General features: G+C 36.5%; 2 long non-coding RNA genes across 2 annotated transcripts; one reads left to right on the top strand and one right to left on the bottom strand.

The window, feature by feature from the left end:
- Window positions 1-1,289: 1,289 nt before the first annotated feature.
- On the top strand, window positions 1,290-26,020 carry LOC148658993 (uncharacterized). The gene is made up of 3 exons (XR_015940578.1): window positions 1,290-1,574; window positions 25,007-25,250; window positions 25,752-26,020. It is a non-coding gene; the product is annotated as an uncharacterized LOC148658993 (long non-coding RNA).
- LOC148658994 (uncharacterized) lies at window positions 14,022-17,862 on the bottom strand. Its single transcript, XR_015940282.1, has 2 exons — window positions 17,739-17,862; window positions 14,022-17,395 (listed from the first exon to the last, which is right to left on the bottom strand). It is a non-coding gene; the product is annotated as an uncharacterized LOC148658994 (long non-coding RNA).
- Window positions 26,021-26,098: the final 78 nt, after the last annotated feature.

Here is a 26,098-nt window from a genome sequence, read left to right as displayed (position 1 = left end):
AGACACTGAATTTAAAAGGTTTTATGATCCATCATGTTTCCCTGCTGCCTGTTGAAACAATATTGCTATCCAGTGGCAACACACTTCTTCGCCTAAGGGAGTTGAGCACTGGCATCAACTTGCTGTGTTCAGTATTGATCACTTGCCTTCAGCTTAAAACAGGATTTCCACGTGCATCGCCATACAATACCCTCATCAGCAGCTGCAGTCTAAGCCCAGGGACATTGTCTGAGTTGGGACTGGGGCTTAATGGGTTTCAGAATGGCTTTGTCACTGTAATGTTTTCCTCATTGAATACACTTCATGCAGCATTAATTACAATATTATGCAGCTGCTGATATTAAGTTATCTGACTGGTGCATTTCTTTCTAATGACTTATTTTAATTGTAACTATTATTGTTCTCCTCCGTCCCTATGAAAGACAGTCTTCTAATGCCTTGATGGAGCAGTTTCCAGAGCACTGATGTCCCTCTTCCGTTTTTCATAGTTTTTAGACTATTGCTCGTTTTCTTTCTTGAAGTTAAAAACAAGCAACAGTTGACAGTACCTTAATGCACTTGGTATGTGGTTAATTATAATAATGCAGTATGTGGTTCTCTCATGCACTTCATTGATATTTTTCTCTAGAGATTTTTCTCTAACTGCTTAAAGTGGGATCACCGCTGCACAGAATAAGGAAGAAGCTTATCCCTGGTCTGTCTATGGTGGACCCAGTGATCCACAAACAACAAGCCAGCATCATTTCTCTCCATATCCCTTTACCTCAGACCCTGCTGCTCTCTCATTGTATTAAATATAGTGTGTTGCTGTAATGCATTTAATAAACTATGGAAAGTTGTAACTTCTAACAATAGCATGGTTTAAAACTGTACTTTTGACATACATTTCTAGTTTAATGTAACCTTTTACACACTACCTTGGGGGCAGAGATATATGCCAAACTAACATTTACTTTTGTTGTTTTTTTTCTTTTGGATTTTGTCCAGCGATTTGCATAAACGCAATGCATGGGCATTACATTAATACACATTAACTTTACAGTGCTGTTTTCCCTAAATACCACACACAGTTTATCATTTCTGACTCCTAATTAATCAACATTTCTTTCTCTGCCCTGGGAGCCTAGAAGAGTTGGAGTGTTCTTGTGAAGTGCTATAATGCCGCTAGATTAAACAGACTTTGACCCTCTCTATGGATTCGGGCTGCTCTCAACATTCATCTGGGTAAACACTGAGAATAGTTTTGAGAGAGGAGGCATGGACTGTGGTGTCTGTCATTGGCCTTTTGGTTGACATCTCTGTTCTCATTCTTTGATGTGTGGTCTGCACTGGGCAAAGTCCCCTGTTTCCTCTGAAAAGATTCAGACAAGAATCTTTCTGAAAGAAAATGACTATGCAAATACCAGGCAGTCTGCCCTCTTCTGAATTTTGTAAGTTTACACAACGGATTGAGTTTGGTGTAAATGACATCAAGCTTGATATGCGATGCATTTTAAATACCTTGCCGGGAGAGAACACATCACAAATTCTGACAACCTTTCTTCATCTCAGAGAGCAGGACTGCAGTGACTCAGGTAGTACTTTAATTTCCTGTTCTCAGGGTGTTTGGGTGAATAATCATGCAGAGAAACATTTTGATGTATGCCAGTTCTAAATTCTCCTTGGTGTTGACTTAAGCTACATACATTTCCTGTTCTAATACATTTTTCAAAACAGAGGTTGTGCTCTGGTTTAGCTGTCACATCAAACAAAAAAGAATCTTAACATTAAATTAATGCAAATGAACCATTCAGAGGTTAAAGGAGTTGAAAACATACTATCATAGAACGCACATATTTTTCTATCATACATGTACTTTCAAGAATTTAAGTATACTTGTACACACATTAGCTATTTGTTTACATTAAAAATATAATATAGATGCTGTGCCTATAATTATTACTAATTTGGGCTTAACGGTATACAGTATAAGAAATCCCACAACCAGATATGAATCAATTAAACACAGTGATAATTAACTTAAAAGTTACTCATTAAAAGTCTCTTCCTTGACAACTTTTGAGAATTAAGCACTAGAATGAAAGTGCTCTTTGCATGGACTCTACCCGCCTGGGGATCAGAAAGCCATTAAATAATTCAAACATGAGCTGAGGCTTGAGACTTTGCCCTGTGAGAGACCAAGGACAGTGAGCTATAAACTCACCAAGAACAGGATGTCAGGAGTAAGAGAGAAATATGTGTGCAAGGGAGCCTGTCTTCACTAATTAATGCCTTTAACCGTAAAGAATATCAAAAAAGGACAAACTAACCAATTCACTGAGCAGATTGATTGCAGGTTTTTAAGTCAATTGGCAGACATTTGGAGATTGATTCTAGATACCATTTCCAGTATGGATAAAATGGTACATATTATTATGCAGTTTTGATCTATTTGCTTATTCAGTCTATTTTTTTTATCAGACAAATGCAAATGTATCAATGCACATTCAATGGAGCAGAGCAGCTTTAGCACTGTAGGAATGTGTCAGGTGATGAAATCAGGCTGTGCCCAGTGAATGCTGTTTAAAAATCCTGCTTGGAAGGCCTACAGTTTCAGGTGGAACTGTGCCACAGGGTTCAAAGTTTTCATCCAATGACGTAATCATTGCAATAGGCTGCAACTGATTGAAGCTGATTGAAAGTCTACAGAAAGCAAAAATGCTGAAACTCAGAAACACCAGCACAAATATAACAACATAGCAGATATTCTATTTACTCTTTCTTAGTAAAATTAATTATATAGTGTTTGATTGTGCCCAAATGCCCATTGGTTTGGAAATTTGATGAGTACCAATTAATTATTTTTTAAAAAAGACGACAAATTCAGGAAACATCATTTTTAAGTTATTGAAACCCTCTCCAGGTTATCCATATAGACTGCTGCAGATGTGAAACCAGCACAGTTCATCATTAGCAGCACATTAATATTTTGCATAATTTTCAAACAAATTAAAACTGTTTTAGAATGCACATTAAGAGCGGTGCTTTCAGGTTTCTTAAACCAGTTAAATCTAAATAGAAAGCCTATTCCTGAGTCTGTTTAAAGAAATGCTTTGTGCAATACTATGAAATCTGGGGTAATTAAAAAATATCAAAGATTTTAAAAAGCAGCTCACATAATTAAAGCATATATGTTAAAGGAATTTTATGCTATTGTGTATGCAAATGAAACATATGCTTTGCCAGTAGCTTATTTTTAACTTGCTGTACTGTCAGAAAGAAAATACGAACTAGCTGTACAAAATATTTACTGCAGTGAGGTCTGATATGTGGGATAATCACAATGCACTGTTTAATTACTTATTGAACAGCATATTATTTAAACAGTTGTACAGTCTTCAAGAACTATCATAATACCATTCATGCTGAATGATTTCCAGACAGACAAAACGTGAAGAGAAAAAACTACATGAATCAGAACAGTAGTGAAATCACACGATGCACAAAAGCTTTCTGATTCAGGAGCTGTATTTTGTACCTAAACAGAGAACTGCCTTAGGTAGGAATTTATAATTTAACATTTGAAGATACATATTCTTTTGAATCACTCTTGAATAGACACTTTGCTATTCACATTAAATATTTAAGAAAATAAAAGATCTTTGCTTTATTAACGTTGATCATTAGTGATTTAAAAATGAACTGTGCTCAATTTATTTAATGAAAATGTCTTGCTGGAAGTCATTTCGTAATTAACATTGCTTTTCCTTCCTTTTTTGAATTTTAGATGGGTACGAGTTGAACATTACCTGCCTGGACACAGAATTTAATGGCTAAAATATTCAACTTTCTTTAAAATTAATCCATGATGATTTGACTCCAGTTCCCGAAAGAGTGTGTTTTTTACTTAAAGGCGCTTTTTGTCAGTTTCTGTGAAAATATCCCACATTATGTCCACCCAGAGGAAAAAACCCACTCCTTGGAAAACTTTAGTCTGCATATACTGTATAAAACAGGCAGTATCTTAGACAGGTTTTAAAATATTGGATTTAACACTGCATTAGTGCACAGCTAGCCCACGACCGTTTTATGAGCAAAATAATCCTAAGCAAAGCATTAAAAAATAAAGCATTCCGTTTGGTTAGCTATGCAGTTATTAGGGAAATTCTGTTCCCTAGAGTTTTAAATGTAATCTAATGTATACGTTTTACATAGAGCATATTTTGCAGTATTCCTGCAGAAGTTTAAATACTTTAAATGGAGAGCAATATAAATTTCTGGATAGATTGGCATCCCAGCCAAGGTGTACTCTGCATTGTGCCTGTTGCTTGCCAGGATAGGGTCTGGTTCCTCTATAAACCTGAACTGGAAGAAGAGATTAGAAAATGGATGGTTCTTAAAGACACTCTTTCGGTCTAAGTTCCAGAATTTGACTTTTTCAGCCTTTTGTTTCAATTCATTGTAAAAGAAAGTGTCCTATGTTGAAAGGCATCTGTGAATGATTGTGGTTTAATATACATGCTTTTGTTACTTATGTGACCCAGTACACAGTTTTGTTTCCTCTTCTTTACAGTTACAGTTTTCAATTGATGGTTTCAGTCAAATACCCTGGAGTATAACTCCCCTGTATCACAGACTCTAAGTAAGCCTATTCATGTCTATGGAGCAGCTTCTTCTGCTTTTCTGTATCATGTCTCTTTAATATGCTATTCATAAATACTTATACAACTGAGTACAGGCAAGCAAAAGTCATCAATAATCTGAAATAAAAACATAGTTACATGCATTATCAATTGTCTATGTATTTCTTTGCTACTAGAAAATATTCATTACATTTAGCAACTGTACTTCTTGTTGCTGTCATATTTCTTGATTATTCTTGATTATTCCGACTGGATGTTTTCTTTCCATTATTTGCCTTCATTTAAAAAGCCAGCACCTCTTGGAAAGTGTGAAGTTAAACTGGCAATTGCCCCCTCACTATTGGTCTCAGCTGCTTGAGTGAAAGCATTAATAGGTGTTTGGATAGCTTACATGTAACCAAAAGACATAAAGCCAAACAGAAGGCTTATTGCCTAAGAGGATGAACAAAAGGAGACAGGTTCAATCTGAAGGACTCTCTTGCCCACTAGACTGAGTGGCAGAATTGAATCACATTAATTAAAGAGCTACCAGTTAATGAGGTCTGTCTTTCTACGGTTAGTCTAATGGCTTGTGCACTTTCCATCAGAAGTTAATTGCTTTAGAAAATGACTATGTTAATTCATTACAGAAATCTCTTTATCTGCTCTCATAGAATGACCACTTTTCACAAGATTTGTTAAAGTAATAATTGTAAAAAAAACTTTTTGAATATGAAAGCATTCTTGTGGCAGTTTTTTTTAGTACTTTTCAATTGCGTTTCATTATATACTTCAGCACAAAGCATTTCAAGTATTTCCTGTGTCAACAGTAGAAGAAATTTCAAGAAGTCAATTTTATATTGGCAGCTGTAAATATTCTTGCACAGATGGGTACAGAATAGTAGCGCTATTTCATTGTGGTGCATTTAACTCAATGCTCTATATACAGTACCACCAAGTACCAGCTCGATACATACAGTAAGTTAAGAAACCTATGATTAAACAAGTGTCGACATGTCCTATTTTTAGGGAGAGGATTAGGGAATTAGGGACTAGGGAATTACACAAAACCGTAGGATTCACATACTATTCCATGATGTTTGGATGTGCATCAGTCACTATATACACAATTAAATTTGCAACACCTAGTAATACACTCATAATCATAATTGGATTATTCCTCTATGTGGTAGGTCAAATGATAAAAGGGGACTTTGTTATCTGTAATAAGTTAGAAGTATTACTAAATCTATAATTTCCTTATATCAGGTGTTACGTTATAATTAAATTATTAAAACCTACAGTATATACTAGCACGGATTTGAATGGAATAGCATTTTGGTAGTAGTGTGTCTAATGCCTCACATTTCTTGGATCCTGGGATCAGTTCTGGACTGGGGCCCTTCTGTGATGAGATCATATGTTCCATCCATGATGATACAGTGCCTTGCGAAAGTATTCGGCCCCCTTGAACTTTTCAACCTTTTGCCACATTTCAGGCTTCAAACATAAAGATATAAATTTTTTATTTTATGTGAAGAATCACCAACAAGTGGGACACAATTGTGAAGTGGAACGAAATCTATAGGATTTTTGAAACTTTTTTAACTAATAAAAAAATGAAAAGTGGGGCGTGCAAAATTATTCGGCCCCCTTGCGTTAATACTTTGAAGAGCCACCTTTTGCTGCGATTACAGCTGCAAGTCGCTTGGGGTATGTCTCTATCAGTTTTGCACATCGAGAGACTGAAATTCTTGCCCATTCTTCCTTGCAAAACAGCTCGAGCTCAGTGAGGTTGGATGGAGAGCGTTTGTGAACAGCAGTTTTCAGCTCTTTCCACAGATTCTCGATTGGATTCAGGTCTGGACTTTGACTTGGCCATTCAAACACCTGGATACGTTTATTTGTGAACCATTCCTTTGTAGATTTTGCTGTATGTTTGGAATCATTGTCTTGTTGGAAGATAAATCTCTGTCCCAGTTTCAGGTCTTTTGCAGACTCCAACAGGTTTTCATCCAGAATGGTCCTGTATTTGGCTGCATCCATCTTCCCCTCAATTTTAACCATCTTCCCTGTCCCTGCTGAAGAAAAGCAGGCCCAAACCATGATGCTGCCACCACCATGTTTGACAGTGGGGATGGTGTGTTGAGGGTGATGAGCTGTGTTGCTTTTACACCAAACATATCGTTTTGCATTGTGGGCAAAAAGTTCGATTTTGGTTTCATCTGACCAGAGCACCTTCTTCCACATGTTTGGGGTGTCTCCCAGGTGGCTTGTGGCAAACTTTAGACGAGACTTTTTATGGATATCTTTGAGAAATGGCTTTCTTCTTGCCACTCTTCCATAAAGGCCAGATTTGTGCAGTGTAAGACTGATTGTTGTCCTATGGACAGACTCTCCCACCTCAGCTGTAGTTCTCTGCAGTTCATCCAGAGTGATCATGGGCCTCTTGGCTGCATCTCTGATCAGTCTTCTCCTTGTCTGAGCTGAAAGTTTAGAGGGACGGCCAGGTCTTGGTAGATTTGCAGTGGTCTGATACTCCTTCCATTTCAAGATGATCGCTTGCACAGTGCTCCTTGGGATGTTTGAAGCTTGGGAAATCTTTTTGTATCCAAATCCGGCTTTAAACTTCTCCACAACAGTATTACGGACCTGCCTGGTGTGTTCCTTGGTCTTCATGATGCTCTCTGCGCTTTCAACAGAACCTTGAGACTATCACAGAGCAGGTGCATTTATACAGAGACTTGATTACACACAGGTGGATTCTATTTATCACCATCAGTCATTTAGGACAACATTGGATCATTCAGAGATCCTCGCTGAACTTCTGGAGTGAGTTTGCTGCACTGAAAGTAAAGGGGCCGAATAATTTTGCACGCCCCACTTTTCATTTTTTTATTAGTTAAAAAAGTTTCAAAAATCCAATAGATTTCGTTCCACTTCACAATTGTGTCCCACTTGTTGGTGATTCTTCACATAAAATAAAAAATTTATATCTTTATGTTTGAAGCCTGAAATGTGGCAAAAGGTTGAAAAGTTCAAGGGGGCCGAATACTTTCGCAAGGCACTGTATATCTATTCTTTGAATGCTTGTGTTTCCTATCACCTCCCAAAGACACGTGGCTAGGTTGATTTGTGTGTGTATACTGTGTGATGGATGTAGCATCACATCTAGGACCATCTGCACCTGCCGTGTGCCTCATGCTTCCAGGATAGGCTCTTGGTTGCTGTGTCTCTAACAAAGAATAGTCTGATAATGGAGGGTGGAAGAAACTGAGTGGAAATGTAGAATGACACCTCTGTAGATTACACAATGATTTCGCATGACTCCCAAAAGCTTATAATACTCTGCTCATACACTGTGCCAATATCGTAGTCCTTTACTTATAAAAAAACACCTATGAAGAAATGAAGAGTTAAGCACCAGAAGAGTTAAGGTGTTTTGAAACCCTGAATGTTTTGTTGTGAAATGCCAGTATCAGTGTGCACATTCACAAAGAGTGCTACTAAGACATTTGAATTCATTTAGTATAACTGTAAAATTAGTGAAGATATAAAAGAAAAAATATAGTTATATCAAACTCTTCAGAAAGGAAAACCAGAAAAACTCTTAAGATGCTGGCTGGTGGCTGGACATGTTCACATTATGAGTTATGAATGAAACGATTGAGCTTAAAGTCAAAAGAACAGTGTGATCCAGCATTAATACAGACAGAGAATTAAATGGAAGAGAAGTATCAGTATTGTGAGTATTAAGAACCCCTTATGCTGAATTTCAATGGAGGGATCAATTTTCTACAGGTATGTGATAGAAGGGTACAGTATATCTGTCCTCAGGTCAAATGCTAGGACACAGTGAATGACCATCCAGTGAGGAAGACAGATGACTGAGGCCTCTGTGGTCCCTCATCAAACAAGCTTCTCATGGGACATTACTTACACGCCAACTCCTCTCATATAACCTTATCAGATGTTCAGCCAAATAATTCATTGCTCAACAGAGAGCGAACAACCTCAAACATATTAACTTTGCTTTTTCATGCATATTCAGTATGAAGAATCTCTTTGGGTAAATTGTGAGGGTTTTGAAGACCTCTGTGCATTTTTATGTACTTGCAACTCTAAGGCTGTATTTCCAGTGAGGCCTTATTTATTTGATTCTTAATCCTCCACAAAAAAGTAAATCCTTGCTTAGTTATCAGTGCTCACATCCCAAAAGAACTGCTTCCTCTTAAAATTAATCTTGATGCAAGCAACAATGCATCCAGTCATATGTCTGGAGTTTAAATTAATCTGATATCATTGCAATGTTACTTAGAACACTACAGTTGTGCTAATTTGCTTGTTCTTAATCTTATCTAGATTGATAGCATTGGAAATTAAGTGTTAAGAGATTATAATTAAAATAAATACATTGAAAGAACAGAAAGACCTAAAATGATAGGACTGAACTACTCTATAGTTTAAATGAGATTTCAGTAGAGATCTGTCGATGCAAAATTAAATTTTAAAGACAAAATTTAACACAAAGGAAAGTGGAATTCATTTGCAACTGCTTATGTTCACTGATTTTTTAAAGCCATCTTTAAAGTGATGAAAGTGATATTTTCTATCATTATGTTTATATGTTGATTAGATTACTTTTAAAAAGGTGGCTGTACCATTTTGGGAATTCCCTCTTCTTGTTCTTAGACTTGTGGAATACCTTACAATGCAAAAGGGACTTCAGTATTAAGTTCAGTTCTAATTATATGTAAGCAAACTACAGCCTATGGTTAATTAAAAGATAACTACAAGTTTTAAAGTGGGGGATGATCAATTTTGTTGTCACTTAATTTTCGTCTTTAATCAATAATTCATTTACTTTCAGGCAATTTATTTAAATCAGTATTAAAAGGGGAAATTATATTCTAAAGAAAACATTTCGCAAGGGAAACAACTTCTGAAAAAAAAGGTAGGCAGCTATGTTTTCGCTGAGAGGTATACTTTTATTTCAGACAGGAACCGCATAGCCGCTTTCATTAGGCCTTTAAGCATAAGTTCTCTCCAAAAGTTAATTATGGTCTTATGGGACACAGCAGTCCATACAGAATTGATAGTTTTCGAAGTCTTAATAGAACTTAAAAGTACACAGAAAACTTGCCAGTACAGAACAGTCCGTACTTTACAGTTACTGAGTCCTAGATAGACCATTACATAAACTACCATGACATTGTATTACCTCAAGGATGATAAAGAAAAAATTGGATGCTTTCCTCAAATGCTGTAACAAGAGTAATGTTGTCTGAATCAGCTGTTAAATCTTTTACATTTTATATAGCTAAATTTTACAATTGAATATATTCAATTGTTACACAAAACAGTGCATCAATGCCTACCTGAAGAAAAGCTTCAACTCTCACTTTAGGTCTCTAACCTTTGGCTACATGGGGGAATCACTTGTCAATGATTCTCACAAACCTTTTTTTTCCAAAAGTTCTTCCTTTTATGAGTTTTAAATTATCTTTGGTATATCTAAGGACTTTGAATATGTGAATCAGATCCTCATATAGTTTCCTCTGTTCTGAACTAAAAACTTCATTAAGCCTGTCAGGATAGGAAATTCCTTTAAGCCTGGGAATATAGTTGGTCTTTTCCACATCTTGTATAAAAATGCAAAAGAAGTGTCAATACAAACATATTTGTGATAAGTAGCTTCTTCAAGCTCAGTGTTTGCCATCTTCAGCTGTCTGCAAGCTGATTTCTCTCTATAGAAGATTACGTCCAATCTTCATGGTGGTTCTGAAACTATGATGAGAAAAATTGATTAAATTACTGACTACTGACTGTGTCAATGGTATATCTTGAGTATTATATACAGTATGTCCCTGACCAAACAGGATCAGCCAGTGAGAAATGGCACCAACAGAAAAGTAAGTTATGGTCCATACTAGGGTGGGAAAAAACATCACGGTTGCCACAGCCTCAGCCCATTATCCTACTTCTCCAGGTGGGATTACAATACCTACCTTTTCTAAATTCACATTGACTATCCCCTAGAATCCTATTGCTATACTGATGATCCTCTAATTTCCTTTTATCAATCTGCAATAGAAATAAGTCATCTTGATCTATAAGTACTTATTCATGTTTTGACAACTTTATATGGAGTGGAGCTACATAAGCAATTTCTACAGTCAATGGGTATCGCTCCTGTCTTGAGAGATTATTGGATGACTTTTGTTACTGACAATAAAAAATCTTGTTTCCTTAAATTCAAATTGTAGAATACAGTCAGGTCATGGAGACTTGTTTATCTTTCATGCTTATAGTATTTCGCCATCATGTGCTCATATTGTTTAATATATAACTTTGTCTTTCTTCTGCGAGAGACGTTATTGATTTCATCCTTGGTGAACATTAATACAATTTTCATTTACAGCACATACTAATTTAATAGATTAGTCTTTTTCTCTTCTTTGTGTTAATGATTCACATTTATTAGAAACATTAGACAGCTCATCCTTTACTGTTTCTTTGTTGATGTAATACTGAAAACACTTATTATTTTAGCCTCCTTTACAGCATTTTTATTGGTTCTTTCTTGTCATTTCATGTATTCTTTTTACTAGTGTGTGCAATTCATTATAATTCCTCTGTTTAACTGGATGTTAAACACTTGTGATCAACACTTTATTCTGTTTGTATACTGTATATTTCTGATGCCACAACAGACAACTGAATTATAATTTATATCTGAATTTGATGATAGAAAGTTCAGAACACAATGCTTGTTGTACAGTATGTTAATAAAGCCTGCAGGAGTGATTTCATGTTGCCTGAAGAAAATCCTGCTGGGATGAAATCCACTGCCTACATTTCATGAAGGACTGTAGTTCTTGCATGTGAATGCTATGACATAAGTATTATTTATGTTCTTTTAAAATGTACTGCAGTGTCAATAATATATCTCAGGTTTGATATATACTGTATTATGTCCCAAGCTAGAAAGAAAGGTTAGAAAGAAAAAGGTTTGAAAAAAAAACTTCATGGTTCTGCATTACACTCTGCAGTAACAAAGGCAATGCAAATTGAAGCAGAAATCGGGGAGGAGTACTTAAAAACTTGGACTAGGATACCCTTGTACTTCACTTTTTGAACTGCGAAACTTTCTTTTTTCTTCTGTTTGTCTGAAATGTGAAAATCACCATGAATGGATCTGGTACTCTGTGCTGCACAACTCATTTACCCCTAATCTACTGCCCCTTGAAGCTTCAATGCACTCAGCTTCAAGCAATGTTTATGTATTTGTAAATAGACCTCACTGCTGTACATAGAACAGTGGTGGACGTGTCTGAGTGGAATGTGAGGATTTTCATACAGGTTTTATTTGTTTAAAAGGTTGTGTCACAGAGATAGAGAGGATACTTTGTACTGGCGGAAGGGTTTGTATTGGTACCTTTGATGAACTACTGAAAAGGCTTTATCTTGGCAAGCTTTTGCTTTGTTTACCAAGCAAGGTGTGACTAAGGCTGAAAGCTTTGATTTACATTTGTGTTGAAGTGGAATTTTCATGTCTAAGGTCCCCGGGTCCCACTACCCAAGACAGAGATCTTGCTGGCAAGTGGTTCAGCATATCAAAGCAATGGTAAAGTTAAAATAGCAAGCAGTTATTTCAAAGTCTGAGAAATAAAAGGGGTCTAATAACATCCATTTCTATTTAATACCAGTGACTGGAATTCTAGATTTTATAATGGTGAGGTTTCAATTTCCTAATAAATTTAAAATGGCCAGTCACAGTGCCCATGCCATTATTGCTTGTCTTTGTCAGGAAAGGATAGTTCTGGCTAGAAAGAAAGGCTTCCCTTTAAAACATGTTGTCTGTGTTAAGAAACCAAAATTCTCACCTATAAACTGTGAATGGTGTTCTTCAGGGATGGACTCCGTTACTGTTAGGCTGATTTACTTATCATGTACTGTAAATGTTTCATTTTTTCATTCAGCTCATTTCATTGATCTTTCTCACTTTAATGCTAAGCAGCCATGTCAAACAAGCAGCCTAAAATCGCTTATTTCCGTAAAAAAAAACTGGCTGCAAAAAAACAGCCAGTTCAGGGGAATAATAAACTATTCTCAGCATTATCCTCCATTAAACTGGGTTTGGTTTCTGTTTAGAAGTCAGCGAAAAAGACACTTAAAACTCTGACTGCATTCATTCACTATATACCAAACAATATCTCAGATGGAAACCACAGCCTCAATCATATTTAGTCTTCTGTTATTGCAGGATTATTAATACTTGCAAAAAGATGAATGCTTTTGACAGGGTTTCTAACTACCTATTCAACAAAAACCTCTCATCTTCTTAATTTTTCAGACCTAAACAGAAAGTAGTCAATTATATAAACATATATTGTGCTTTATTTAATTATTTGCTTTTTTGATGGAGTGGTACTTAAATGGAATGCAAAATGTACTCTGAGGTTTCCTTGTATAAAAATTACTCGGAAAATGGGCATGTATTGATCCCTGATGTCCCTCTACTCTGGCAGACTCATTAAATTTCCATCCATTCAGCTTGACAGACTAAGCCTGACATTTAAAAAAACTCATCCAAGGGTGCTCTGTACCTATACATTTTGACTGGAGAAAAAAAAAAGTTAATTTGATTTTAAATGCAGACTTAAATAAATAAATATAGCTTTTCTGTTTATAGAAATAAATAAAAATCAAGGAAAAATAACATGTAATTTAATAATACTGTCTTGGGAATTAGGTCTTCTGACTTGGTATTTTTAAATTTGATTTACATAGCTTTTACCTGTTTGGATTTGACTTGCTGCCTCACTCAGTCCATGTGGCTGCTTTCGACAATGTGTGTGTGTTTGCCAAGTAAAGATAAGTGCTTCTGTACTAAATTATAAGGAAAGAAGTTAATTGACTTATCAAGTAATTAGAAACACTAAATGATGGATTGTGCCGCAGGCTCTAATTTTAACAGAATTCTCCACATGGACAGGTATTGGTATCAACAGGAATTTCATTTCAACATCATATTTTTTCTCCTGGTTCCTTAATATAAGCAGTTTTGACTTGTAATGTTATATGCTGTCCAGTCTAACAGAAATTAGCCCCAAAGCAAACCCCAGAGCATTTACACTGCATCCTCTCCAACTTCTACATTGATGGATTTCAAATTAAAATCTTGTTGTTCCTTCCAGGTGGCATTTTGACAGCCTATACTTACCTATAATGTCTTCTTGGAAAACAAAGTTGTTAACTAAAATGATAGAGACTGTCAGTAATTTCAAGGAGTAATTATAGAAGATTGGTGGATAATTTGTCTTCTTGTTAAAGTCTACATGTTTGCATATACAGTAGCAGACAACTTTATTTCCAGTCATTAAAAGAATAGAAACTATATTGCCACCAAAGCCAAGATTTAAACATTTAAACATTATATTTTTAATGTAATATGTACAGTAAAGTTACAATATAAAGATAGCTAAACTATATCTAGGAAAACATTTACAGAATACCCAAAAGACAGCATATTAATTAAACAGTGAAATATTTCAGGACTAGTAAATACTACTGGGAGTAAGATAAATTTGATTGACATTTTCATATTGTAGCTTATTCTCCTCTGTAGATTTGTAGATTTTACAGTACTAGTTGTAAGAACACCACTATGCATTAAAAGTAGAACAGTGAGTTAGCCGCTAAATACGATAAGAGATAATGCCAGCAGCAGGACTGAATTGTTTTCTCTTGCTGAAATTTTCATCACAAAACATTGAGTATTTCAACAGTAATGTGTTAATAAACTAAAAAATGACTCTTCTCATTTATTTTTCTTCTATTGCTTAAAAAATTAATACTGGCACGAAATTCCTCCTGAACTCTTCTTTATTCCTAAATTACGACAACTACTAATTGCCACCACTTATCAGTTTCAATCAACACACACACATACACATGGTGGCTATGAAAGTTAATGTACTGTTATGACATTTTTGTAGTTCAATATACTTTACATTTTGCTGGAGGCTTTTCATGTAATTAAATAAATGTAAAGAACGATAAGAAATAATATACATTCTGCTACACCCTTAACAACAGCTATTTCTTTCTAAGGGAGCACAAAAACTGGACATTGTTTCAAACACCTAGTGTTTTATAGATGTTATTTTAAGTGGCCTTGAAAGATAGCATAAGATCCAGAAAGTGCTGTGTGTGAATCTGCTGTGTAACCATGCAATGTGGTTTCAAATCATTTAAGACTAGCTTCTAGGATTTTGGAAGAAGCATTCTGGAGGATGACTGATGAGTGTCTCTCAACATTGTGTAGAAACTCCATCCAGAAAGCACACCTCTAAGCCTAAGAATATAAGAAAGGTTTCAAACAAGAGCAGGCCCTTTGGCCTATATACCTTGTCTGGTTTTCAGGGTCTCAGTGATCTTATTCAGCTGTTTCTTTAAAATAAACTAAGGTATCAGCTTTTACATCAGCTGGGTTCTAGACTCCCCCATCCTTTGTGCAGATAACCCCCATTAATAGCACCCATTTGCGCCTTTAAAACTTCCTATCTGTGTAATGTGTTTCACAATTGATTCTGAAGAGGTCTATAGTTTTGAGAATTTTGAATACTTGGGTCATGTAAGCTTCTAGTCTTGTTTGTTCATGACTAAAACAAAGCATTTATTTTCTTGTTTGTGCAAGACATTCTTAAGAAATGGTTACAAGCAGTTCACACCAGACTGTGCCTCTAGATGCAGGCAGTGGTGTTATAGACATGCTACAATGGTTTAGAACTCCACTAGCCACTGAAATGACATTCCGGTAGCTACGCACTGTAGGGTTTCATCATATCTGTGTAGAAACCTTTAATAAAATCAAACTGGGAAAAAGAAGAGAAATTCTACCTACTGTGATGCCTGACACGGTAGGAATTGGGAATAAAGCTATGGAAGAAAGGCTTCTGGTACAATATGTGCTGGTTTTACCTTATTTTCAATATGTGGAATAATTCAGGCATGACAGTCATCTTGTGGACAGCCATGAATGATTAATGAAATCCCAAAATGACCTGGCACATTTTAGGCTGGCTTATTTTTGTGTCCCCTTGTAGAGATGCACAAAGTCACAGCTCAGTTCAGCAAAGGTTTGCGTTGAATATAAACAGTTTTACAGTGAGTTTTATAGAGTACAGCTCTAGTCACCCTATGTTTGTTACCATGAATGGGGGTTTATGAGTGACCATTGCATATGCATTAGAACTATAGAAAATACTTTCACACATGACACAAAGGAAATATCTGATACTTTTATGCCCACCTTTCAGTTATTTCTGAAATGTCACATACAACAGGTATCTGCACTCATGGATGTGCAGCCCATGGATGATGAACAAAGGCCAGGTCACGTTTCTATATCCTCTTACCACATGTCTGGAAGAGACAAAGAAAACTAGGAAATATAGATAGGAGAGAACAACTTTCAGAGGAAAAGCTGCATAACTGAGACTTTATTGGCCTTTCCCTGCTATCTCAAGACCCACAGTCTGATCTGCAGTCTACTTAAAATATGTCTTGGGACAGGACCTACAGCTATTGTCATTGTTGAACTAACTGGTGTTGGTGTTTTTGGGAAAAGATGACAAGGCAAAAAGAAGATAATTTGTGTCATCATACAAAATTATAACAGATAAATTGGTTTTGTTTGCTTTGGTTTTTTTTTCATTAATTTTATACATAGTTTGGAAAACATTAAGAGAAAAATAACTTTTATTGCTTTGAATATAAAATTGAATATACTCATCGTCAAGGGTTTCTGCTTAATGCTTCTGATATTTCCATCTTATCCTGCTTTTTAAAAAAAACGCAACGTAATTTACATATTACTAAAGATGAGTACTTAATTAATTCCACATGATTGCATCAAAAATCTTCATACCATAAATGCAAAAGCTCTATACAGGCTTCAGAAAAGTGCTTATATTTAAGTCACATAAGATTAAAATGCATAGGTTAAACTACAGAGGCTTTAATAAATCTCAGCCAAATGCTTTCTTTTATCTATAAAAGATTTGAGAAAGTCTTCTAAATCTGCCTGACTTATGTTTAATGCAGTCTGCTCTTGCCAGTTTAACCTCAAATTGAGTTTTAACAGAAGTCAGCTTGACTTGAATAGTGAGCAAACTCTAAATTTTACATGCTTCACTAAATAGTTAAAGGGATCAAAACTGGTCACTTAGTGGAACAACACAACTTGAATTTTAACAACTTATCCAAGTTTGTTATCTTATATAACTTGGATTTAAAAAAGTTTCTGGCTATATACAGCCCCAAAAATGAAACTCTGAATGGAATGGGAAAGAGCTACATTGTTGAAATAGTAAATGTTCAAAAAAACAACTAAATCTGTGATGGAAGCACCCCCAATCATCTATGTCTTCAAGTTCTGTCTCGGACACAACTTGAAGTGAACTTACACGCCACAGAGGGCGTGTAAACTCAAGTCACCTAAATGAAAACTTGTTTGGCCATCATTTAGCAGCAACAACTGCAACAACTACAGAGGCTGTGTTTTCTGGCAACTATGGAGGTGTGTGACCCTGATTAATCTGTTTTGTCCAGGCATTCTTACACGCGGGCGTGCCCTCCCTTTGACATTATTATTGACTCTGTAATGCCTCAAGAGTGCATGAACAGTGTTTACGGGTCATCTGAAACACTTTGCAACAGCTTGTTGGACATTCCTTCTTGGAGCATGCCCAGTACTTTTTTGTCCTCATCATCGGTCAATTGCAGCACTGCAAAAAAAGAGTGTGTTACATCAAATGTGTAAATTGTACAAATCAACTATTTATAAACTTGCCATGTTTTTTACAATTTTTGTAACTTTTTGGAGGCAGTATATCTTGTAAGTTACAGGGAAAATGAACAAAATGCTGCCTGTGCGTAGGCTAAAACACCCATTTTCTTGTGCACAAAATGGGAGGAACAAAGAAAAACTACAGTAACAATCTGTATGTTGCAATGTCAATTTGAATAGTCTTCTTAGCCCAACATAGTCATCTTTCTGTTTTTCTCTTCCTGTCCTCAGCACACGAGCCTTAAAGGCTGCTGATAGATGGGCCTGTCAGTGGGACTTACACATTGCATCCATGTGGCAGTGCCTGGTGTGGCGGTGGATGGCTTTTACCAGCATGTACTGGGTTAGCAGTCCAGCCACGACAGACGGGTAGGAGCCAGGGAGTACAATTTATACCTGATGGCCTGAAAGACACATTATCATTTGTCATTCACTCATTACATATATAACAATCTATAGTTTATCCAGGCATGGATATGCATACAAATCACATAAATTGCTCAAAAGCTGAATGAAAAAGAAAAATTCTTCTTAAGCATTTCATAAAGAATTCTGTATGTTTAAACTATGGTGAACTAAGACTATTACATTTTCCTATAGGAAACCTTTAAAGTACCGCTTCGCTAAACAAATATCCTATAGCAAATTACAGAAAAGGTACTGGTAGTGTGAACATTATACCACATCAAAGAAAGAATTACTGTACACACAGAACAGCTTCATGATGAGGCAGTTATCATAGCTAAAGCAGTTCATTTCGAAGGGAGCAACAGTAGAATCATTTCCGTTATTTCAGTGAGAATGAAGGAGCTGTTGATATTTATGCACATTAATGATGGTTGATATGCTGTGTTGCTTTTCCCCTTTGTCTTATCCCCTTGAACCTGTGGGCTGCCCCCATTCTGGCCAAACTGGGATAGATGATCTCAGACAATATTGGCTATTAGAAGCCGATAGGCACAACATTTGGCACTTGAGCACAGCCTTCTTCCAAGTTAGGCCTAGTACAAGACACAGTGAACCAGGAAGGTGAACCAGTCAAAGTAGTGATAAGAGGGAGAAAGGGCAGAAAAAAGGTGAATAAATGCTGAATAAAGAGATTTGTCTCTTAAAGGATTGATTTGTACATGGATCCTTCTTTGCAAAACCCGACATTAGTGTTCATCGATCACCTAAAACTCTCAAGTAAAGTAATGGAAAAAATGGATTTGGGGTCACTTGAGCATTTTTTATGTAATTTAAAAAAGCACAGCAAACAAACACTTGAATCAAAACGCAAAACATAATAATCATGAGATGGCACAGCACAATTAGGAAGGAAGGATTTTGAAAGTTTTAAACATTGTGCTGTTCAGTTGTTTAATTCCATACATGCCATAACAGCAGTTTTAACCACCAGTGACGGTATCCAAGTCTGAAATGTTTTCCATCACTGTAATTCTGAAGACTTTAAAAGTCTCTAATGCAACAATAAATCCAGACTAGCTCTTCCATCTGCTGCTTGTTTAGCACTCAGTGTTGATTCCCAGCCCTGAGACTCAGCATGTCCAAGAAAACAGCTTGTGCAGCTGAAATGATGAGAATTGATTACTGAACACCATGTGAGTCATCTGCCTCAGGACGTATTTTGAACCATTATCGGATGATTCCTTCCTAATAGGTCACCATGGACAAGCAGGGCTAATTTATATTATATTACTCTATATATTTTCATTGCTTTGTTTGTTTTCACTGACAATAGGACTACAGACTTCAAAATGTCAACCAATATGTTCATCGTATCTGGGACATCACCTTTGAGAATTTGTTTAAAAATGAAAGTGCAGCTGGATCAGTTATCTTTTTCTGTTTCAATTATAAGAGTAAAGACTTCTCACCCAATTCATGTGGGTTTTCTCAAAACACTTCAGTTTCCTCCCACCTTCCAAAAACATGCTTGGGTTAATTTGTGTCTGTTAATTGTCAGGTTAGGCCACGGATCACCGTGACCCTCTATAGCAGCCACAGGTGATGGATATGGGGATGGAAAAGGGGATGTAAACCCAAAGTGAAAATGATTTACAAACACAAAAATTCCCTATTTTATGCCTGCATTTTATAGGAGTAACGGGATTTTCCTGACTGCATTTTTGTATAATAATAATAACAAATTACTTATACTTATATCGTGTTTTTTTGGATACTCCACTTAAAGCATTTTACAAACTCCCCCCCCCCACCACCAATGTGTAGCACCTGGATGATGCAATGGCAGCCAGACGCTCACCACACATCAACCATCAGTGGGGAGTAATGAAGCCAATTCATAGATAGGGGTTATTAGGAGGCCATGATTGGTAAAGGTCAGTGGTGATTTTGGCCAGGTTCAAAACCCGTACTCTTTTTGAGATATGCCCTGGGAAGTTTTAATGACCATAGGGAGTCAGGACCTTGGTTTTACATCTCATCCAAAGGACAATGCCTTTTTTACAGTCGCTCTCACTATAGTGGGGCATTAGGGCCCACACAGACGGCAGGGTGAGCACCACCGACAGGTCCCACTAACCCCTCTTCCAGCAGCAACCTTCTCCCATCCAGGTGCTGGCCAGGCTCGCATCTGCTGACCTTCAGTGGGTTGCCAGAGGTGCAGGATGATATAGCTGCAGGATATTGTAACTCCATTCCCACATCTACAGATGGGCAGGCAAGCCAAGAGAATTTATAAGATCCTGAGCTTTATGTTATAGAAACTCACTTGCTTAAATATAGAAAACTTCTGCATCAAAATTCTTTGGGGTGGAAATTATGCATAGCAATCTGAACCATGAAAACACACATTTTCTTTTTTTATTGTTATTCTGATTTCCACCATATTGATTCAATATCTAGTAAATGAATTAATGCAGCATTTACACATTTTTTATTTTTTCTTGCTGAAAACAAAAGGACAAACAAGTGAAAAAAACATGGATTAATGAGCCGCAAGTGCATTCCAAGGCAGAGCAAATTTCAAGGTATGCAGCAATAATTAGAGCTGTGGAGACACAAGTAATGTTAATTGCTTAGCCTAAAATAATTGTTGGAGTTGTTAAAAATGATGACACAACTTTTTCTGAAAGCACTAAGAGTGTTCCATATGATTCATGTCCACCATTTATTTTCCCACCTGAAGTAAAATATTATATGATTTCTAATTACAAAACAGCATTATGAGTGGGTTAATGTTGCTGAGCAAATGAGAATCTGAGCAGATGTTTATTAACATTTGATATTTTTCATGTCTTGCATAATTCCATGCTTAATTTCTTTGATTTATCGGGGCACATTAAGTGAAGTGCTTTTCCTTTCGACATTTAAAACTCCATGTGTTTCTTAATTCTCAAATCACAAATTTCCTCACTGTGGCGTTTCCATTGCTGATGCTCAGAGGAGGTGCTACGAGGTGACAGCATTAATCAAGGATTATGTTTACTGAAAGGCATCTGCAAGTCCGCAGTCAGTAAACAGAAGAGTTATGGTGAACAGGGGACTGGAGAGTATATGGCTGCAGTAGCATCGCCCCAGGTTCAGGATTGTATTTCCTTTTTGTCCTCAAGCCAACTATCTCTTCATCAATATGGAGTTTATAATTCTTTCCAACAGACGTGTGGTGAGCCCCATACTGCCCGACAGCTTTCTGTGAATGGCGCGGGTATAGCACATAAGACAGACCGACAGGAAGGCTGTCACTTCCTTTATCTTTGCAGGTACTGATTAAGAATTAATTTCCTCCAACGCTGCTATTGTTTGCCTGTTCATTCTACAGGTGTCCTCCTGCAGAATGTTCACTGTCCCCAACTCTTTTAGCAGTGATCTGCAGCTGGGTCTTTTATAATTGTCTGTAGTATTCATTTTGCTTTCCTCCCCTGAATGTTTTCGCTTTGTTTTCCTGTCAACTCACATCTGTCAGCCACGTACTGTTGCACACTAAGAGGAGACAATGTAATGACAGTACCACCAAAAACAACGTTAATATTAATTCCAGTACTACTGCTACTACTAGAATTTTTTAATTTATGAACATATGAAAAAATTAACAAAAACAAAAATTATTTCAACCAAAGACTATCATGCAAAGCAATTTTAATTTTAAAATGTGAAGGACAGACTCCCTCTCTCAGAATTCCCCAGAAAACCACCTGCTTTAGCAATTCAATGAGAGTCAGGATCAGAGTGCCTTTAACAGAAGCTTCTAGAAAATTGACACAAAAACAAAGTAAAAATAACTAACTCATTTCATATTTTAAAGGAGTTATTTTCTAGACAATTCTAAATAAGCTGGCAGCAAAAGTTTTTGAAAATCGACCAATGGCAATTTAATGTAAATTGAGTATAGTACTACAATGACATTGATTTTAATTATGTTCCCATCTGTGAACAAGATAAGGCAGGTTATACAAAGCGCCAAGATGCATATCCTATTTAACGTTAATGTTTCTGCTTGTATTAGTTGAAAAAAACACTTGTACAGCAATATATTTTCATTTGTCCCATAACATACTACAACAGTCCACTGACTGGTGCATAAGTAATCTCATTTTGTTTGCTCCGTGCATTTTCATGGTATACATACTTCAGAAACTTAAATGTTTTAAAAAACAAATGTGTTCAGATAAGATTAGAAAACTGTTTGTAAACTGGCAAAAACTTGTGTATTTAATTTGACTGAGGGGAAAAGGCGGAGAGATTAGAGCAGTTTAGGACAAATGCACTGAAGACTTTGAGGCCTGTTAGCAGTTCCACTTTATTAAACACAAAATATCATTCTTTTAAAAGCTGCATCAGTGGTAAAATTTAAGTTGCTGTCAGAAACGTAAATGTTGGAAAAGTTGGGGAATGTCACCATTTATGTTATAATGTCAAACACTGCAATAATACAATGAAGAGAGAACTGAAACCGTCTAAAAGTTCAGTGCAGTAATACAGTTCTTGATTTATTAGAAAATGCTTTTTTAAAAAATGCGTGTAAAACGGCCCTGGTCAACTTCAAACCAGATGGTTGAATGCCCAAATAAAAATAATCACGCATAATTATTTGAGTAAGATGTGTATATACTGTACTAGTTGTACGAAAAGGTTTATTACTTTCAAGTATAATGTTAAGGTACTGTTGCTAGAAGTAGTGAACTGTGTGGAAAGAGTATGAATCACGTTCCACAGGAGAATTTGGGCGTGGAATCCATCTTCTGTTCGTTTACTTTCGGGGATCCTTTTTAAATTGTATTTGTTTTAAAGCATCGTGTAATATTCCAAGTATTTTTTTTTCTTATTTAGGTTTATAGCTGATTATGAATTGTAGACTTTTATTTTTTCGATCAATTTATTTGATATTATGGTTTACTGTTTTTTGCTTTTCGTTGTTTTTAAATTACTTTAACAATGTTTTATTTACAAAGTCGTTGTATTGAATTTCATTTTTAGGCTTCCTATTTTCCACACATTGGCTTACTTTGTTTCATGGTTTTATTGATTTGATTTTGGATGTTATACAATATAAGTATGAGGTACAGACTAAGACGATAAATGCAGGTTATAGATTTTATTTAGTAAGCGTGAGAAATGGGAGATGGCTGTCTGTGTGTCACTTAAACCATGCTGATCATTTCGGTGTGAAATTGTGCACACGCAGCATATATTGTCTAAACTTTACGTCAGGTTGCCTCTTGCTGAGCACACAAGTACGTTGAAATGAGCACTGATTTGTGCTAAATTAAGAAGTGGTATATATTCTCAAGGTATGATAAACCAATAACAAGGTAATTAAGACTGTGTAAATCAAGGTACCTGTACCATCGTAAAACAGTAATGTATTCTTGTATCATTGGAAAAGTGATTGCATGGCATAAGCTACAAGCACAGAAAAACTAAAAACAATATGCAACTTTCTAGATGAAGAAAGAAAAAAAGACAAGAAATTCAGTACAGGGCTGCATGTTGTATATTCTCCTCCAAGGCAGATGAGGGTGTGTAGTCAGACAGCCCTCTTGTGTTTTCTGTGCAGGGAGCAGACCTCATTGCAATAATGTAGTGATTTTTTTTTTGCCTTGTTTGCAAGCATGTCATTTCCTATTTGCAGACAAGGGAGAAAACCACCTGGGGGCAAGAAAACTGAAATATGAAACAAATTAAGTGAGAGGCAGGTGTTGACAGACGGCAGCCGTGGGTATTATGGTCTTTCCTTCCCAACATCTTCCACGCTTTTCCTAAGAAGCACAGAACTCTGCAGCTCCAACGAGGAGCACATATTTCTGTGCTAGTATCATAGAAAAAACTCCACTGCACTGGATGCTCAGCCAGACAAAAATAGGAGACCATACTGGCACAGTGATTTTTCATATGGAAAAGGAAAGGGGTCTAATAAGAGTACTGTATAATCTAAACGACAACGCTGTCTACTCTAATCTGTATCTCTTCTTTGCTTTACATAATTCCATCCATCCATTTCCTAACTGCTTTTTCCAATTCAGGGTGGTGGGGGGTGCTGGAGCCCATCCCGGCAAGCAGCAAGCGCAAGGCATGGCACACCCTGGACGCAACGCCAGTCCATCGCAGAGCACACACAGACACAAACACCAGGGCCAATTTTCCCAGAGGCCAACTAACCTACCAGTTTGTCTCTGGACTGTGGGAGGACACCCATGCGAACATGGGGCAAACATACAAACTCCATGCAGAGAGCATGGCAAGTCCGGAATTGAGCCCAGAGTCCCAGCACTGTGAGGTAGTAATGCGAACACTGTGCCACCGCGTCACATAATTCTCCGAGTTCAAATATTAACAACAGTTCTGCAAGGATGGTAGTTAGGCAGAGGGACTCCTATTTTGAATTGGAGGAGGAGTTTATTTTTCCGGTTTTGAATTTGTTCAATACTTTGCCAGTGCATCTCTAACCTGACATGAAATTCTACTCACAGCAGAGCCTGTTTTCATTAGTATTAAATATCCATGGTGCTTTTGAAAAAGAAGAGCCAGGTAACAGCATGTTTTGGGTTTATGAAACTATCATGTACTGCCAGATCTTTTTTTTTTCTTTTGTTGAACCTCATTGGTATCCAAGTGATTTTTGGACATCACGCCTTTTCAGAGTAAAGTATCAAAAGTAAAAATATACATATATCTTAAACTGACCCAGATTATAGGTTATTCATTGTTATACACTTGAGAATGCTTCCTTCTCTGAATATTAAAGTTGATTGACTAAATATAGCTCTGATTGTTCTGCAAATTAGCCTGTGCCTGCTGCAGAATAAAAAGGAGTCTAGCATTAGACACTAACTCTTGGCAGGCATCCTTTCTAGAAAACTATTTTAAGTACAAGGAACTGAGTGATAATTAGATACTAAATGCACCTGGTATCACATTTCAGTGCTTCTTGCCAATTAGAATTACATTAGACTAAGAGCAAGCTTATATAATTGTATGAAGAATAGACGTAATTTTTGTCAATGTCATTCCAATATCATCTTCCACTATTAACACCAATGAATGATTATACACGTAATTTAGTAATGGTGTTTTATCCATTTCACAGGCATAACTGCATTTAAAAGTGATAGCATGATTGGATTACAAATGAGCATACAGCACCCTGAAATGCCTCTCTGGACCAATATAAATAATAGTGGATCTCAGACATTAACGAATAGCTCCTATGGTTGTCAAGCCTTTCCATCTCTATCAGTGAATCAACCTGGAACGTAACTCAAATTTTTGGTTCGGAAATGAGACATCATAGTAAAGAGTGAAGAGGAAGCTGGGAAATGAGTTCACAAAAGGTGAGTTGGAAAAGATATACAAAAAAGAAGCATTACTGTACATACAATTACTGTTTGTTTATAGAATATTATTGGGTCAAGACATTGACATACTACCAACACACAATTGTGGATCTATGCATTTATAGACAGTAGTGCACACCAGCGCACTGTTTGAACAAGGACTGCTATTTATTTAGCTGGGGGATTCACAAAATTAGTGTGATTATTCAGAGAATTGTATTGTTAAGACTGTGCCATGTGGAACAGACCACATTAAATCATTTCATTCAGCAGTGTACCTTGTTCTCCAAAGCATGCAATGCCACACACAAACACAGGTTGTATCAGGCCAGAGAAGAGCTCTATGAAGTGTTCTATCTATAGGTATGTACACCATTGTTCTAGATATACAGTGTGTGCACCTAATGTACATAGAGGTCGAATCATAATTTTGCACTTTTGCTCCTTTACATATAAATGTCTCTCTTGTTGAGCAACTCCTTGCATCTTTCCTTACAGCCCCTCCCTTCACCCCATCTTCACCCTTACAGCTGCCACCATGGTTCATTCCCTACGTGAGGGGAGCCATGCCAGCCTTGACCTTGCGGCCTGAAATTTCCTCAGATCAGTTAAAACCAAACACTGAAATGTAAGTCTCTTTGTATTCATCTTACTGTATGAATCAGAATTTGACCAAACTGCCAACATTTCTCTGCCCCATACTGCACAGTTCTTTCTTGACACTGTTGTTTTAATAGAATTAATAACTGTAGTCTGTTCAAATGAGTCAATGTCAGTTTATTTACAGGTATAACATATATTAAATTACTATATTTATAACATAGCTTGAAAAATACATAGAAAGC

The sequence above is a fragment of the Lepisosteus platostomus genome, chromosome 7 (assembly GCF_059453375.1).
Source record: "Lepisosteus platostomus isolate fLepPlt1 chromosome 7, fLepPlt1.hap1, whole genome shotgun sequence".
Classification (NCBI taxonomy): Eukaryota; Metazoa; Chordata; class Actinopteri; order Semionotiformes; family Lepisosteidae; genus Lepisosteus; species Lepisosteus platostomus.
The sequence above is the reverse complement of the archived record's forward strand: the minus strand, read 5'-3'. Positions and strand labels throughout refer to the sequence as shown.